The following is a 15,239-nucleotide window of genomic DNA, read 5'->3' as shown; positions in this document are numbered from 1 at the left end:
TATGCATGCCTGTCAACTTTCGTTTCGTTGTAATGAAATTTTGTCTTTTAAAAACGAATGCAATGTTTGTAAAATGTATCATGTAGAGGTTAAAACCTCACTATGAAGTCAATGAATAACGTACCGCGTCAATAGCGATTTTGGCGGGTCGTTACACATAAAGAATTATGTAATCAGTATTATACAATGGTGAAGGAAAAGAATTGGTGAAATCATACAGGAGAGAAAGAGAAGTCAGTAATACACAATTTGAACTCATTATGGTTAAATAAATAAAAAAGTCATAGGCGTGCAAATGATTTAAAAAAAAAAAGCTACTTTGACCTTTTATTCTTCCACTATACAAGATTTGAAATGATGAGAGTGAATCTTTTGAAAATCTTGATTAAGTCAACCATGAGCAACCTTCGACTTATATGATCTAAATTTTCTAAGATGCCTAGCTTGTTATGTATCACTCATAAATAAATGGTTTTAGACCATAGCGCATATGATAAAAGGCGCATATGATGAAAAGCGCAGCGCATATGATTAAAAGCGCATATGGTGAAAAGGATATATGATGAAAAACACATATGGTGATTAATGAAAAAACATATATGATGATTAATGAAAATCACATATGGTGATTAATGAAAAGAATAATGAGAAAGAATCACCAATGTTTCTTGAAAGAATTTAAGGTTATATATATGGACCAATTCATCCATCATGTGGACCATTTTGATATTTCATGGTTCTAATAGACGCATCTAGCGGATGGTCTCATGTTTGTGTGTTATCAAGCCGTAATATGGCATTTGCAAAGTTTCTTGCACAAATTATTAAATTGAGAACACATTATTCTGATTACACCATTAAAAGGATGAGACTTGATAATGCTGGTGAGCTAACATCTCAAGCATTTAATGATTATTATATGTCTACAGGGATTGTTGTTGAACATCCAATTGCTCATGTGCATACACAAAATTGATTTAGCTGAATCAATAGATAAACGCTTGCGGCTAATAACTAGACAATTCGTAATGAGTACAAAACTCTCAATATTTATATGGGAATATGTAAATTTACATGATGCGACATTAATTTGCATTAAACCAAGTGCAAGTCATAAATATTCTTCATTACCAACTTGATTTTGGTCGAGAGCCAAATATTTTCCATCTTAGAACATTTGGTTGTGCAGTGTATTTTTAATTGCACCACCACAACAAATAGTTCCTCAAAGAAGGATTGAAATATATGTTGGATATGAAACATCTTCAATCATAAGATATATTTAATCCATGACGGGTGATGTTTTTATAGCACGTTTTTGCTAATTGTCATTTTAATGAAAAAATTGTTCCCTAGATTAGGAGGAGAAATGAAAAAAAAAAAAATGATGTTTCATGATGTAAACATCAATTAAGGTATCTTGATACTCGCATAAAAGAATGCGAAACAAAAAATAAAAAAAAATAAAAACATCTTTGGAATAAAATTCAGTTGGAAAAGGAAATCCAATTAGAGATAAATAATGCATATGCAAGAACTTGCGAATAAATTGCCCGATGCATTTTCAGATGCAAAAAGAGTGACTAAATCATATATATCAGCAGTAAATGCTCTAGCAAGAATTAAAATTCCAAAAGCTGGCAATAATGTCACTCTTGAGTCTTTCCCACGCATAAAACGTGGAAGATCAATTGGTTACGAAGATAAAAATCCTCGAAAATAAAATCAGCTGATAATGAGGTAAAAGAAAGTGTTTAAGAAGAACCATAAATCAATATTCCTTCTGTAGAAGATATTGATAAATGTAAATACTAAAATTGCGATAAATTATGCAATATTATGGAACCGAAATGAAATTAAAAATCTCGATGACATATTTTCATAAAATGTTACAATGACATCATGAATAAAATGATGATCTAAAACCAAAATCTGTCATTGAATATCAAAATAGATATGATTGAGCTCAATGGAAAGGAGCAATACGAGCTGAATTATAATCGCTCAATAAAAGAAAAATTTTCGGATCAAACGTTATCACTTTTAAAGATGTGAAACGTATGGGATACAAATGAATTTTTATCCGAAAAAAAAATGTGCAAATGAAGTTACAAGGCAAAACTAGACTTGTAACTCAAGATTTCCCACAAAGACCATAAATGAATTATGAGGAAAACTTATCCTCCTGTAATGGATACAATTACTTATTAGATACTTAATCAACCTGGTAGTTACTTAAATGCATCTCATGGATGTTGTAACTACTTATCTGTATGGATCACTTGATAGTGATATATATGAATATACTTGAAGAGTTTAAGGTATCATAAGCATCTAATGCAAAACTCAAAGAAATGTATTCCATTGAATCACAAAGATTTTTATATGGGTTGATAAAATAGTATAACTGATTAAGTGATTACTTGATAAGAAAAGTGTATACATATAAACTTATTTGCACATGTGTTTTTATTATGAAAACAATGATCGGATATATATCGTAGTTATTTATGTCAATGTTCTTAACATCATATGAACAAATAAAGAGATCTATGAAACCATTCAACTTCTAAAGAATTATTTTGAAATGAAAGATCTTGAAAAAACCAAGTATTTCCTTGGATTGTAAATTGAGCATATGCCTAATGGTTTACTTGTACATCAAACAACTTATACCGAAAAGTTTTTAAAACATTTTTAAAGACAAACCTATTGTTGTTAGATCACTCAATATTGACACTGATCTATTTCATCCCTGTGAAGATCATGAAGATCTTAACAGATCGGAAGTTCCATATTTTAGTGCAATTGAGGTTCTTATGTATCTTATAAATTGTACAATACCTGACATTTCTTTTGCAGTTAATTTGTTGGCAAGATTCAGCTCAACTTCTACCGAATGACACTGGAATGGGATCAAACATATATTTTGATACCTTCGGCGGAACTACTGATTTATAATTATTTTATTCTAACAACTCGAAACAAGATTTGTTTAGTTATACAGATGCAGGTTATTAATCTGATCCACATAAAGTTAAATCTCAAACTGGATATGTATTTCTAAATGGAGGTACCGTAATATCATGGCGTTCTCAAAAACAAACACTTGTTGCAACATCATCAAATCATGCCGAAGTGATTGCATTACATGAAGCTACTCGGGAATATTTTTGGTTGAGATCAATGACACAACTCATTACTGATTCTTGTGGACTAGAACACGATAAAAGTCCAACAACTATATATAAAGATAATGCAGCTTGCATAGCACAGATGAAAGAAAGGGTATATCAAAAGTGACCGAACGAAACACATAACTCCTAGATTCTTCCCATACACTCAAGATCTCATCAAAGACAACCAGATTGAAATGAGATATGTTCAATCCAGTAAAAACTATGTCGATCTTTTCACCAAAGCACTTCCAACTGCTATTTTCAGAACGCATGTTCACAATATTGACATGAGGCATGTTCAAAAGATGTGACGACTCAACAACGTCTACTTGAGGGGGAGTCAACTCTATGCTGCACTCTTTTTCCCTTGGCTAAAGTTTTTATCCCACTGGGTTTTTCTTTAGCAAGGTTTTTAACGAGACAGTACTAGTTGATCTCTAACGAAACAAAATTATCATCCAAGGGGGAGTGTTATGATATGGATGGATTCTCATTTTGTACGCATGCAGATGAATAGAGATGATTGATAATCTTGCACAGTAAAATTATGAATTATTGATTATTATTTCACCTACTCTATAATTGAAAATGAAAACGAATAATGTAAAGTTAACTTTTAGTATTATAAATACTCACTCAATTGTAAGGATATGTACACTAATCTTGAATAAGAATTTAATATTTTCTTTCCTACTACTAAATTATACTAACATTAAATTAAGTTATATTTATATATTTATATTTATATTTATATTTATATTTATATTATTAAATTAAAATGTCATGTCAAATATGTTTTAGGGTTTATAATTGGATTATTACTCTTATCAACCGACGAATTCCGATTCTCCGATCAACGATTGAATGACGCCACCGCCCGGCCCTTACTCCGGTACCAGCACGCTAGCTTTGGTATAGCTCTGTATTATCTCGATTTACTCATATATCTACTCGGACGTGTTTATTTCGTTATAGATTACCTTTTAATGTTTAGTTTATTTCATTAATAGGCCAGTGACGTTACAATTTAATTGATCTGTCCTATCATATATTTGAATCTATTACAAGTATTATTTGCATCTGTCATGTGATTTTTTTATCGTTTGCAGGTGGCTCGTGTGACCGCCTTCTCTGCTGGACTACTCTATGGAAACATGAAGCTCAAATACCTTAAGGTACTGCAACCTTTCTTCTAATTGTACCTAATGTTTCAGTGTTTGATCGTGTTGATATTCGAACTTGCTAGCTAAGCTCTTTTTCTAGACGAATGTTAAGAACTTATATTCAATTTTGTAATTTGGAGATATTGAGATCCATAGTTTTTTTTTTTTATTTTTTTTTATTTTTTACTATTTTTATAAATAAATAAAAAAAAGGCCGGAGGTCCACTCGGAAGCAATCTCTTTATCCGCCGAATAAAGAGAGGGATGACTTTCTCTACTTTTCTGGGTGGAGAAATGACTTGTTTTTATTCTCGGATAAGGGAAGGATTGTCTACATCTCACCTCCCCCATACACCACTCAAGTGGTATTGGGTACTGTTGTTGCTGTTGTTGTATTTGAATAGAAACTTCAAAGCCGATTATTATGACCGATCGTAATTCTGTGAAATGTAGCTTTCCTGCATAGTCATTTCACACATTACATAGGACCCTTTGAATATAGTTCTTGGATTTATAAGAGCTAGTTCATATGGCTTTAGTTGATCATAGCTGTTTAGGCCTTATTTTAACATACAAGTGCAATAGATGACACTAAACATTATTCCAATTTCCAACCGTTGAAATTATATCATGCTTGTGATTACTAAGCATAGTTGTTGGATGATTTTTCTAGAAAATGTGACTGCTTCCATTACATTTTTGTTCCAGTCGTAACGGCTTAACGCCCAGTATCGATGTTTGCTATTTGTGTGTATTTAAGAATCAAGAATGGTATGCAGCAAATTATAATGGTAACTGTTTTCCTGACTTAATTAGTGGGTAAGTTTATGATACCAAATAATTATCTACATCTTCGATATTAAGGTTATGTACGTCTTTTTAAATCTAAGCGTGTAGGTAAATCTTTATCATGGTATATATTGTAGAATCATGCAAAAACTGGAAGTTTACCAATGTGTTAGTCTGTGCAGCTAATCAGCTATTATGATTAATGTCCTTTGTCATTCAACATCATTCCTATGAATGTGGATATTAATCTCGAGTCTCCATGTATGATAAATGTTAAATCAAAGGTGGAACTTTTGACCCATTTACATACGAATGGGATGTGTGTTAGCTCAGATGGGCTGAACAGATTGAAAGGTCACTTAATGTAATTTTCAAATCATTCGACCTCCTTAACAATTTTAATCTTCCATAACAATTTTTTTAGTTCAAAGTAAGAAGAACTCTTTGCAGGTTGGCCCAATTCGATTTTGTGTGTTACAACCGGTACTTAACATGACCTATTTCAACTCCAATTGATTTGTCCTTTTACCCCATCTGCCCAACATCCCCTCTTTGCTATCTTCGAGTATGTGTTAGAGAAGGGGTTTGAGATTGATAATCTTGGATTATCTTGAATCGTGAAACACTTTCTTAATAACGTATATCGATTATCGACCTTATTACTACCTTGAGTTCACAAAATTTGATATTGGGATAAGACAAGAACTACACTTTGTTTCTAGGCAATAAGTTTACGAGGCAGAATATTAGAGCTTGTATAAAGATTGTTTTTGTTCATAAGAAAGCCGATGCAGTTTTCCATATTACAAACTCGGTTATGGACAGTTATATTTGATTTTTTTGCTCCATTGGTCCTTGTATTATACCCCATATTGCTAACAGCGTCCCTCGGATTTTTTATTGCCTTTAAAATCCTTTGTTTTTCAAAATTTGCAATCAGCATCCCTCCGTCAAACTTCTGTTAAATAAGTCCGTTAAGTCTTGAGATGTGCTTTCAAGTATATTGAGCAAAACTAGATGAGCATTTGCTTAAATAGCAGTTAATCAAAATGATGACTGATAACTCTAAAATCACCAACAATTTGATACTATGATGTGTGTTTTTTTATAACTGACATGAGTTTCTTACCGTGAAATCTTCCATCCCCCCTTCTCTTTATTTGACATTATGTTAAAATGGATGTTGTGAAGGGCACTTTTCGTTGGTGCTGATGCTTGTTATGAAATATTTTGCAGGCAAAAGCGAAGTCACAAAGAAAAGCTGAAGCCAAGGCACAACACTAGAAGTAGCAGTAGAATGTTTAAAAATAATTCTTGAGTATATCTTGCTCGGATCTTTCACTTGAAAGTTGAAACCCTTCAATTTTTGTTTAAAGACCATGGCATATAGATTTTATGCTAATTGGAGTGTCGAATTCTGGTAGATAATAATAGTCAAACGTTGTTCATTATATGGTTCATATATGCATTGTTTTTCTTGAAGACAATCCTACAATCCATGACAAATACGGAGTATATAAATATTGTCTCCTCCGAAGCTCGAACCCACAAACATTTGGTTAGTCGATCTCTCACTTAGTGCTATGCCAACATCCTTTAGTCATACATAAGCATCTTTGGATATCACTTGCTTGCTTGAACACAGGGTGGATGTCATACACTATCAGAGTAGTTGGAACTTGAAACTCTCTGAAATAGAGAGTAAAATAAGAAAAAGCTATGAACCTTTTTTCAAACGTTAATTCTTTTAGCTTTCAGTTTTTTTCCTCCTTCTAAAAGTTATATCTTTTTTAAACAAACAAAACTTTTTATTAGTTAGGAGCATTTTTATAGAAGCTAAAAGTTCCAAAAAATTTCAAAAAATTTACAACCAAACATGCCCCCTATGCGAGTAGTTGAAAGATCAATTAATTTTAATACGCGAGGATTTGAATGAAATTTTGCACTTATTTGAAATTATTAGTTTATGACGCGGCTCATTTGACAAGTTCAAATTAAACATTATTTAGTGACTTTTTTTTATCAACTTTCGAACTATCATGTTATATATATATATATATATATATATATATATATATATATATATATATATATATATATATATATATATATTGGTAGGATCAAGAGGGAAGTAACCAATCTGGGGGAAGCAAAAACTTTTTTTTTTTGTTTTTTGAAAAAACTTTGTTTACGAACATTGTAGATGAGATGAAAATATGAACATTTAGTAGAGACACTTTGTGATAAATGTTTTTTTTTTTGCGGGAAAACGCTCGAAGAAGTAATATATAACAATTATCGTGTTTTTCGAGCGTATGTTGAGGTTTTAGCTATTGGGGTTTAGATATTAGGGTTTATAGGGTTTAGATATTAGAGTTTAGAAATTTAGGGTTTAGGGTTTAGATTTAGGGTTTAGATTTAGGATTTAGATTGAGTTTTTAACACGAATGGTTTAGAGTTTAGGGTTTAGGGTTTAGGGTTTGGTGTTTTGGGTTTATTCTAAATCAGGCTAAATTTTACTTCACAAAACATGAAAAAAAAAACGTTCATATTCTTCACGAACAATATTATCTTCAATGTTATTTTTGTCGATCGTTTTCCCGCCTAAATAATAACATTAATCACGAAGTGTCTCTTCTAAATGTTCATATTTTCGTGTGATCTTGATGCCGGAAAAAAAATTCCAAAAAAAAATGATTTTTTTTTTTTGCTTCCCCCCGATTGGTTACTTCCCCATTGATCCTGCCCCTATATATATATATATATATATATATATATATATATATATATATATATATATATATATATATATATATATATATATATATATATATATATATATATATATGGGGGGAAGCAAAAACTTTTTTTTTCTTCGTTTTTTGAAAAAACCTTGTGCACGAACATTATATATGGGATGAAAATATGAACATTTAGCAGAGACACTTTGTGATAAATGTTTTTATTTTGGCGAGAAAACGCTCGAAGAAGTAATATATAACAATTATAGTGTTTTTCGAGCGTATGCTGAGGTTTTAGCTATTGGAGTTTAGATATTAGGGTTTAGAAATTTAGGGTTTAGGGTTTAGATTTAGGGTTTAGATTTAGTTTTTAACACGAACGGTTTAGAGTTTAGGGTTTAGGGTTTGGTATTTAAATCGGGCTAAATTTTACTTCGCAAAATATGAAGAAAAAACGTTCATATTCTTCACGAACAATATTATCTTGAATGTTATTTGTGTCGATCGTTTTCCCGCCTAAATAATAAAATTCATCACTAAGTGTCTCTTCTAAATGTTCATATTTTCGTGTGATCTTGATGCCGGAAAAAAAATTTCAAAAAAATCGAAAAAAAAAAAAAAATTTTTGCTTCCCCCCGCTTCCCCCCGATTGGTTAATTCCCCATTGATCCTGCCCCTATATATATATATATATATATATATATATATATATATATATATATATATATATATATATATATATACTAGTTAAAGACCCGTGGTTTCGCGGGATTTTTGAATGGTTTAATAATTTAAACTATAAAATTAAATATAGGGGAATTAAATTTTTAAAGTTTCAAAATGTACTAACGAATAAATAAAAAAACAAAATTTTGATTCAAATTAAATAAATGATCTCCGATATCGTGATGTAGTTTTAGGCGATTGAATTAAGAATTGTGGATGGTTATCTAATATCTTTGTTGTATTTTTCCACATATTCGAATGTAGTTATTCTTGTTATATGTTCATGAATTGTGAATGTCATAACTCTTTGTCTTATTATTAGTATTTTGTGCATCCCTGAGAAAGTCTTATGTCGTAATTCGTGAGCCTATAATGAGTTGAAACATTATATTTGTAATAAAATGCATAATATTGTAATATTTTTTTAATTATTCAGAAGATGTATGAAGTTTATGATTTAGTATACCACATCCATAAAGTTGTGCATAATAGTAAGCTTTCCAACTAAAAATGACATAGAATTGTGATAACGTGACATTGCCGTTTTGTCTCCTTTATTCAAAAACTCTTTTAAGTATTTCATATTGTGTATTCTAAATTTCTAAATTTTGTAGTAAGTGTAATCTCTTCGTTCGTAATTTCAAATATTAAAGATTTCATTTTTTCAAGTTGAGGTCCAAAAACTTCAATATGATTGTTGATTAACTGTCATAATCAAAATTAAGTTAATGTATGTTAATCTCGAAATTGAAATATGAAAAATTAGTTAATATAGAAGTATAAAACCAATAATAATAAATAAGGTAAAGAAATAATTTTGTGTACTTGCCTGTAGCATATGAGTTGGACGTAATCCATCAATTCATATTATACACTACTGGGTAGGACACATCCAAGTACCATATACTAAAGACATCAAATGTAGTAGCAAATTTCTTCATATTAAATAAGGTATAGAAATGTGATCATATGTGTTCGATAATCGGTGGAAATGTCGTCTTCAATGAATTCTTCGATCAATCTTCTACGTAGTTGTAATATTCGTACGTTGGTATGTTCAACAAACCAATCACTATACTTTTTGCTAAAGTTAATCGGATCTTTAGGAAATAGTTAAACAAAAACTTATAAGGTATACATAGTATTGTTTTATAAAAGATTGAAGTATATAAATTTTTTTAAATTAAGATGTACCACAATTGAGGTCTTGGTTTCTGGCAATCTGTAAATGTGATATAATACTTTAGCAATGTAATTGTAAATTGATTTAGAATTTAAAGTCATAAATTCATATATTTTCTATTTTTTGGTGAACATGTATTAAAAGTACCTTTTGTATTTTTAGCTATATTTCCATGTTCAGTTGTATAACGTTAACTATAACAGTTTAAAATTAACAATTACTATTGTCATTTTAACAAATGGAGCCTTTTTTTTTTTGCGGTGTTTCATAACTGCTTATCTATTCTTTCCTTTTTAATCTTCTTTCTACAAATTTTAAAAAAAAATAATAATTAACATATTAATTATATTGACTCATGTAAATGTAGTTAGAATAAATTATTTCAATTTTTGTAATATCATACTTTATAAGTTAATAAAACATATTATTAATGCTTAAAATGCATGAAACCTCATAAATTGACTTAACAAGAAGGTTAATATATTTTAAAAAACATAGATTATAAACGCAACCAAAATAAAATTAACTTTCAGCTTCATCAACATATCTCGCTTCCTAAACGTTAAACCTTAAATCTCAACCTTAAACATACTAAACCCTAAACTCTAAACCCTAAACCCTAAACCCTGAAACATGAAACCTATACCCTAAACCATAACATGTAAACCATAAACCTTAAACACTAAACTCTAAACCCTATACACTAAACTCTAAACCCTAAACACTATATCTAAACAGTTAACCTTAAACCCTAAACTAACCCTAAACCCTAAACCACCAACCCATTACCCTACATACACTAAACCCTAAAATCTAAACCCTAAACCTTAAATTCTATAATCTAAACTCTAAACCTTAAACCTTAAACCCTAAACCATATACCCTAAACACTATACACTAAACCCTAAATCCTAAACCCTATATCTATACTCTAAACATAGATTGTAAAAACTAAATCCTAAGCCCTAAACCTTATACCATAAACCCTAAACCTTAAACCAAAAATTCTAATATCTAAACTTTAAAGTATAAATACTAAACCCTAAATCCTATACACTAAATTCTAAACCCTAAACCCTATATGTAAACCCTAAACACTAAATCAAACCTAAACCCTAAACCACCAACCTTAACCCTACACACTAAACCTTAAACCCTAAACTCTAAACCATATACCCTAAACACTTGATGTTACAGTGAAGGGGTACAAAATAGTTATATTTTTACTACAAAATACTATTAAATACGATACAATTTTACACAAGTTATTTATTTATAGAATTGATATACCTAAACCTTGCTACAACACTTATAGGCAGTGTACCTAATCGTACAGTAGTGTAGTTTTTAGTAAGTCCGGTTCGTTCCACAAGGATCTTAGCCAAGTTTAACGCTATATTTTTTTAAAAACTATATTTGTATAAATATAAATATAAATATAAGTAGTATTATTATTATTATAAAAAGGGGGTTTTTACCGTTTAATGACCGGTTTGTCGATTTTAAAACTTAAGTCGCAGTTAAAACCTAATCTAAAATATTAAAAATAAATATAACTTAATTTAAAGCGTAAAGTAAATAACGATAATGAAATTGCGATAAATAAAAATGCGATAAAATAAAATTGCGATAATTAAAAAATACGATAATTAAAAGTGCAATTAAATATGAAATAAAGGAATTATGCTTATTTAAACTTCCGTAATCATGATGTTTGACGAGTTGATTTTAGTTTATTACCATGGGCTAATTGTCCTTTGTCCTGAATTATTCAATATGTCCATCTGGTTTTTGTCCATAACAGTCCATCAGTCATAAATATAAAGTGCGAGTGTCCTCGTCAAATTATCCTTATATCCGAAGTCAAATATTCCAACTAATTGGGGACTTAAACTATAATTACACCAAGTGTCCTTGTATATAATTCACCCCTATTTTAATAAGTCCATTGACTATTAATCCATTCCCGTGTCCGGTTAAATGAACGATTATTAGTACTTATAAATATCCCGCCCATCGTGTCCGATCGAGTGTATATGGTTATTTATAGGTACGTCCAATTGTAAATCTTTATATTAAATTAACAAACTATCATTTAATTAAACAAATATAAAGCCCATTAATAACCCATAGTCTAATTTTCACAAGTGTCGTTCTTTTGTCCAAACCCCAATTATGGTACAAAGCCCAATTACCCTGTCTTTAATATTTAGCCCAACATCATGATTACTTCAGCTTAAATAAGCATAATAATAACTTAGCTACGAGACATTAATTTAAAAAGGTTGAACATAACTTACAATGATTAATAATAGCGTAGCGTTACACGGACAAAATTTCGACTTACACCCTTACAACATTCGCTAACATACCCTTATTATTATTAAAATTAAAATTAAAATTAAAATTATAATACATATATATATATATATATATATATATATATATATATATATATATATATATATATATATATATATATATATATATATATATATATATATATATATATATATATATATATATATATATATATATATTGTCACGACCCGACTTTTTCCGTTATCTTTTGCCGTTAATTATTTAACGACCGTTAATTGTTATTCGTGCCACGTCATTTTTATGATCTATATTATTATTTTATAGTAATATATTAATTATTATGTGTTATATGAATATTTGTATTCATATTTTAAACTATACGTTTCTACGTGTCGCGGATTTCCATCCGGCGAATCTTTTCGGTTTTCAAACCAACGGTCGAGCTTTCGGGATTTTTAAATCCTAAACATTTTAAATATGATATTTTAAGATCATATTATTATAAGGTGTATTTATATTTATTTTTCGTCGCGCGTTTGTTATCTTTCCGGATTTTTAATCGCGTAAGTGCGTTTTTGCGTTTCGGGATTCGTTCGGGCTTTCGGGCCACAAGGAAATTATCAGTTAACAAAATTTGGGCCATGGGGCCCACCCCCATAACCAATTCGGCCGAACCCTTTGTAAGGTGGGGAGTGCTTTATTTTTTTTTTCATTTACTACTTCATTTAAAAATTCCATTTTGTTTTTCACAAACCCTTATCCCTTTTTGCTCTCCTTTTCTTCCTCCCTCCCCATTATTGCCGTCCCCCATATCAACCATCATCATCATCACCATCAATTGAAAGCTAGCTTGGATCATCAATTAAAGTGCATCAACGCGTTCCTCATTCCGTTCTTTACGCGATTATACTTGTTGATTCTTGATTAGGGTATAAACCCTAACCCCAACCTTTTTGATTTTTCTTATATTTTACTGTTTTTATATGTTATATTAATAGTATGATGCTTACATGTTATTGTATTGTTGATTATATGCGTAGAATTGCTCATTAATTCATGTTTTCGGTTTGATAATATTGGGACAGCAGCTTGTTCGTTGTTTTCTGTAAATATAACTGGTATAAATGTGAAATTAAAGTGTTTAGATGAGTTCCTCTCATCAAGGCATTAATTTTAGACTCCGGATTCATGTCGTTTCGATTCCCGGAGCTTACGATATGATTAAAATGGTGTTTTGTAAAGATTAAATGGTGAAAACGAATTGGTTCAGTTATGGTCCGACTTTGTGACCATTTTTTCGGAGTCTTTAGGGTGTACTAGTGTGTTAGGGTTGATGATGGGATGAACTTTCATGTTCGGGTCATCGAAATCCGAGCCACGGATCACCCGTTATGACTAAAATACGTTTTTGAGCGGATTAAAGGTACAAACTGATTTAGAGCTGTAAGTCACGACTTGGTGACTGTTCTTGGGATGTTATTGAGCACACTAATGTGTCGGGTGGGTTGGTTAGGCGAAGATATATATAAGGCTCGCCGAAAACTGATTCCCGGGGCTCAAGTTATGACCCGATGAACTTTTGAATTAAAACTTATGGTTAAATATTAAAACTTATGATAAAAATAATGATTTTCATTATTGATTAATTACTTATGATATAAGAAGTAATTATTATCATTTAAGACTTATGATATATATTTATTATATCATTTAATTATTACTTATGATTTAATTAACATTTTAATTAAACTTATGATTAATAATACTTTTATTATTAATGAAAAATACTTATGATAAGTATTAAATTCATTTTATGAGAATATTATTTTAAGACTTATAATAAAGATTAAATAATTATTTAATTATTATAAGACATAGTTTATTTAATTATGATTTAATTATTAAATACTTATGATTAATTAATTTTAATTAGAAACTTATGATATGATTAATAATTCATTATTAATACTTATGATATGAATTAAAATTTATTATTAATTAATAATACTTATATTATGACTAATATTTAATTAATTAATTAAATACTTATGTTATATTAATTATATCATTTCAACTTATGTTAACTTTAGTAATTCATTTTAATTTTATTAAACTTATGTTATGACTTAATTATACACTTTTAACTTTAATAAACATTATAGCTTATGTTATTATTATAACATGCACTTTTAAAATTAATGTTGACTATGTTTGACCAAGGTTGACTTTTGAGTTGACTTTCGGTTGACTTTGACTTTCAGTTGACTTCTGTTGACTTTCTAAATAAGGAAACTTTCCTAACTTAAAACTTTCTAAAAATAGAAACTTTCTAAATTTGGAAACTTTCCAAAAATAGAAACTTTCCAAAAATATAAACTTTCCAAAAATGGAAACCTGCTAAAAATAGAAACTTTCTAAAAATAGAAAGTGTGTGTCCGTACGCTGTTCCGATCAAACCGATGCATGTTGAGTATTGTTCTATGTCTACTTGCAACATGTACAATAGCTATCATACTAAGACTTGACCTAAGTTAGTTATTTATATCGACCTGCTTTATTTATAGGTCGGCGTTGTGATCATTCATGATCACTTTACTTCATTTGCTGTTCGCATAATTGTGTGGTTACTTCGTTTGCTAATAAGGTGAGTTATAGTCCCATTTTTATATTTTAAATCTTTTGGGATGAGAATGCATGCAATTTATTTTATATTCTGGACACAAGTGAAAGTTAGTTTAAATTATTCATTGTGAGTTGAACAAAAATATTCCCTAGTCTGGTAACTGTAATCACTGGTTTCTACTGGTGAACGCGAATCCTATGGATAGATCTATCGGGTTTGACAACCCCATTTCGAGCTAGTCGCGCTAGCAATTTGTTATCGGAATGTTTAGTACTTCGTATTTTGTTGTAGATACACTTGTTCGGTGTATATTATTTATTGTGTTTGGCAAGGGTAAATAAAGGGTTAAGTGGTTACCAGGTGGCTCACGGAAAATAGAATAATGTTTTATTATATATTTTCTAGCATATAATTTGGTGGTTTAAAAAGGACTTTTATGTTTTCAAACATAAATTTTTATTGTTTAAATTAAATATTGTTTGCAATATTAAACCTATAATTCACTCAACATTT

At 29.8% G+C, this 15,239-nt stretch overlaps 1 long non-coding RNA gene across 1 annotated transcript; it reads left to right on the top strand.

Annotated features, from left to right (window-relative positions):
• The first annotated feature begins 3,963 nt into the window (after positions 1–3,963).
• Positions 3,964–6,480, top strand: LOC139839490 (uncharacterized). The gene is made up of 3 exons (XR_011756968.1): positions 3,964–4,091; positions 4,289–4,354; positions 6,368–6,480. It is a non-coding gene; the product is annotated as an uncharacterized lncRNA (long non-coding RNA).
• The last annotated feature ends 8,759 nt before the right edge of the window (positions 6,481–15,239 follow it).

Source organism: Rutidosis leptorrhynchoides, chromosome 4 (assembly GCF_046630445.1).
Source record: "Rutidosis leptorrhynchoides isolate AG116_Rl617_1_P2 chromosome 4, CSIRO_AGI_Rlap_v1, whole genome shotgun sequence".
NCBI classification, from domain to species: domain Eukaryota; kingdom Viridiplantae; phylum Streptophyta; class Magnoliopsida; order Asterales; family Asteraceae; genus Rutidosis; species Rutidosis leptorrhynchoides.
This window is presented reverse-complemented; position numbering and strand designations above follow the sequence as displayed.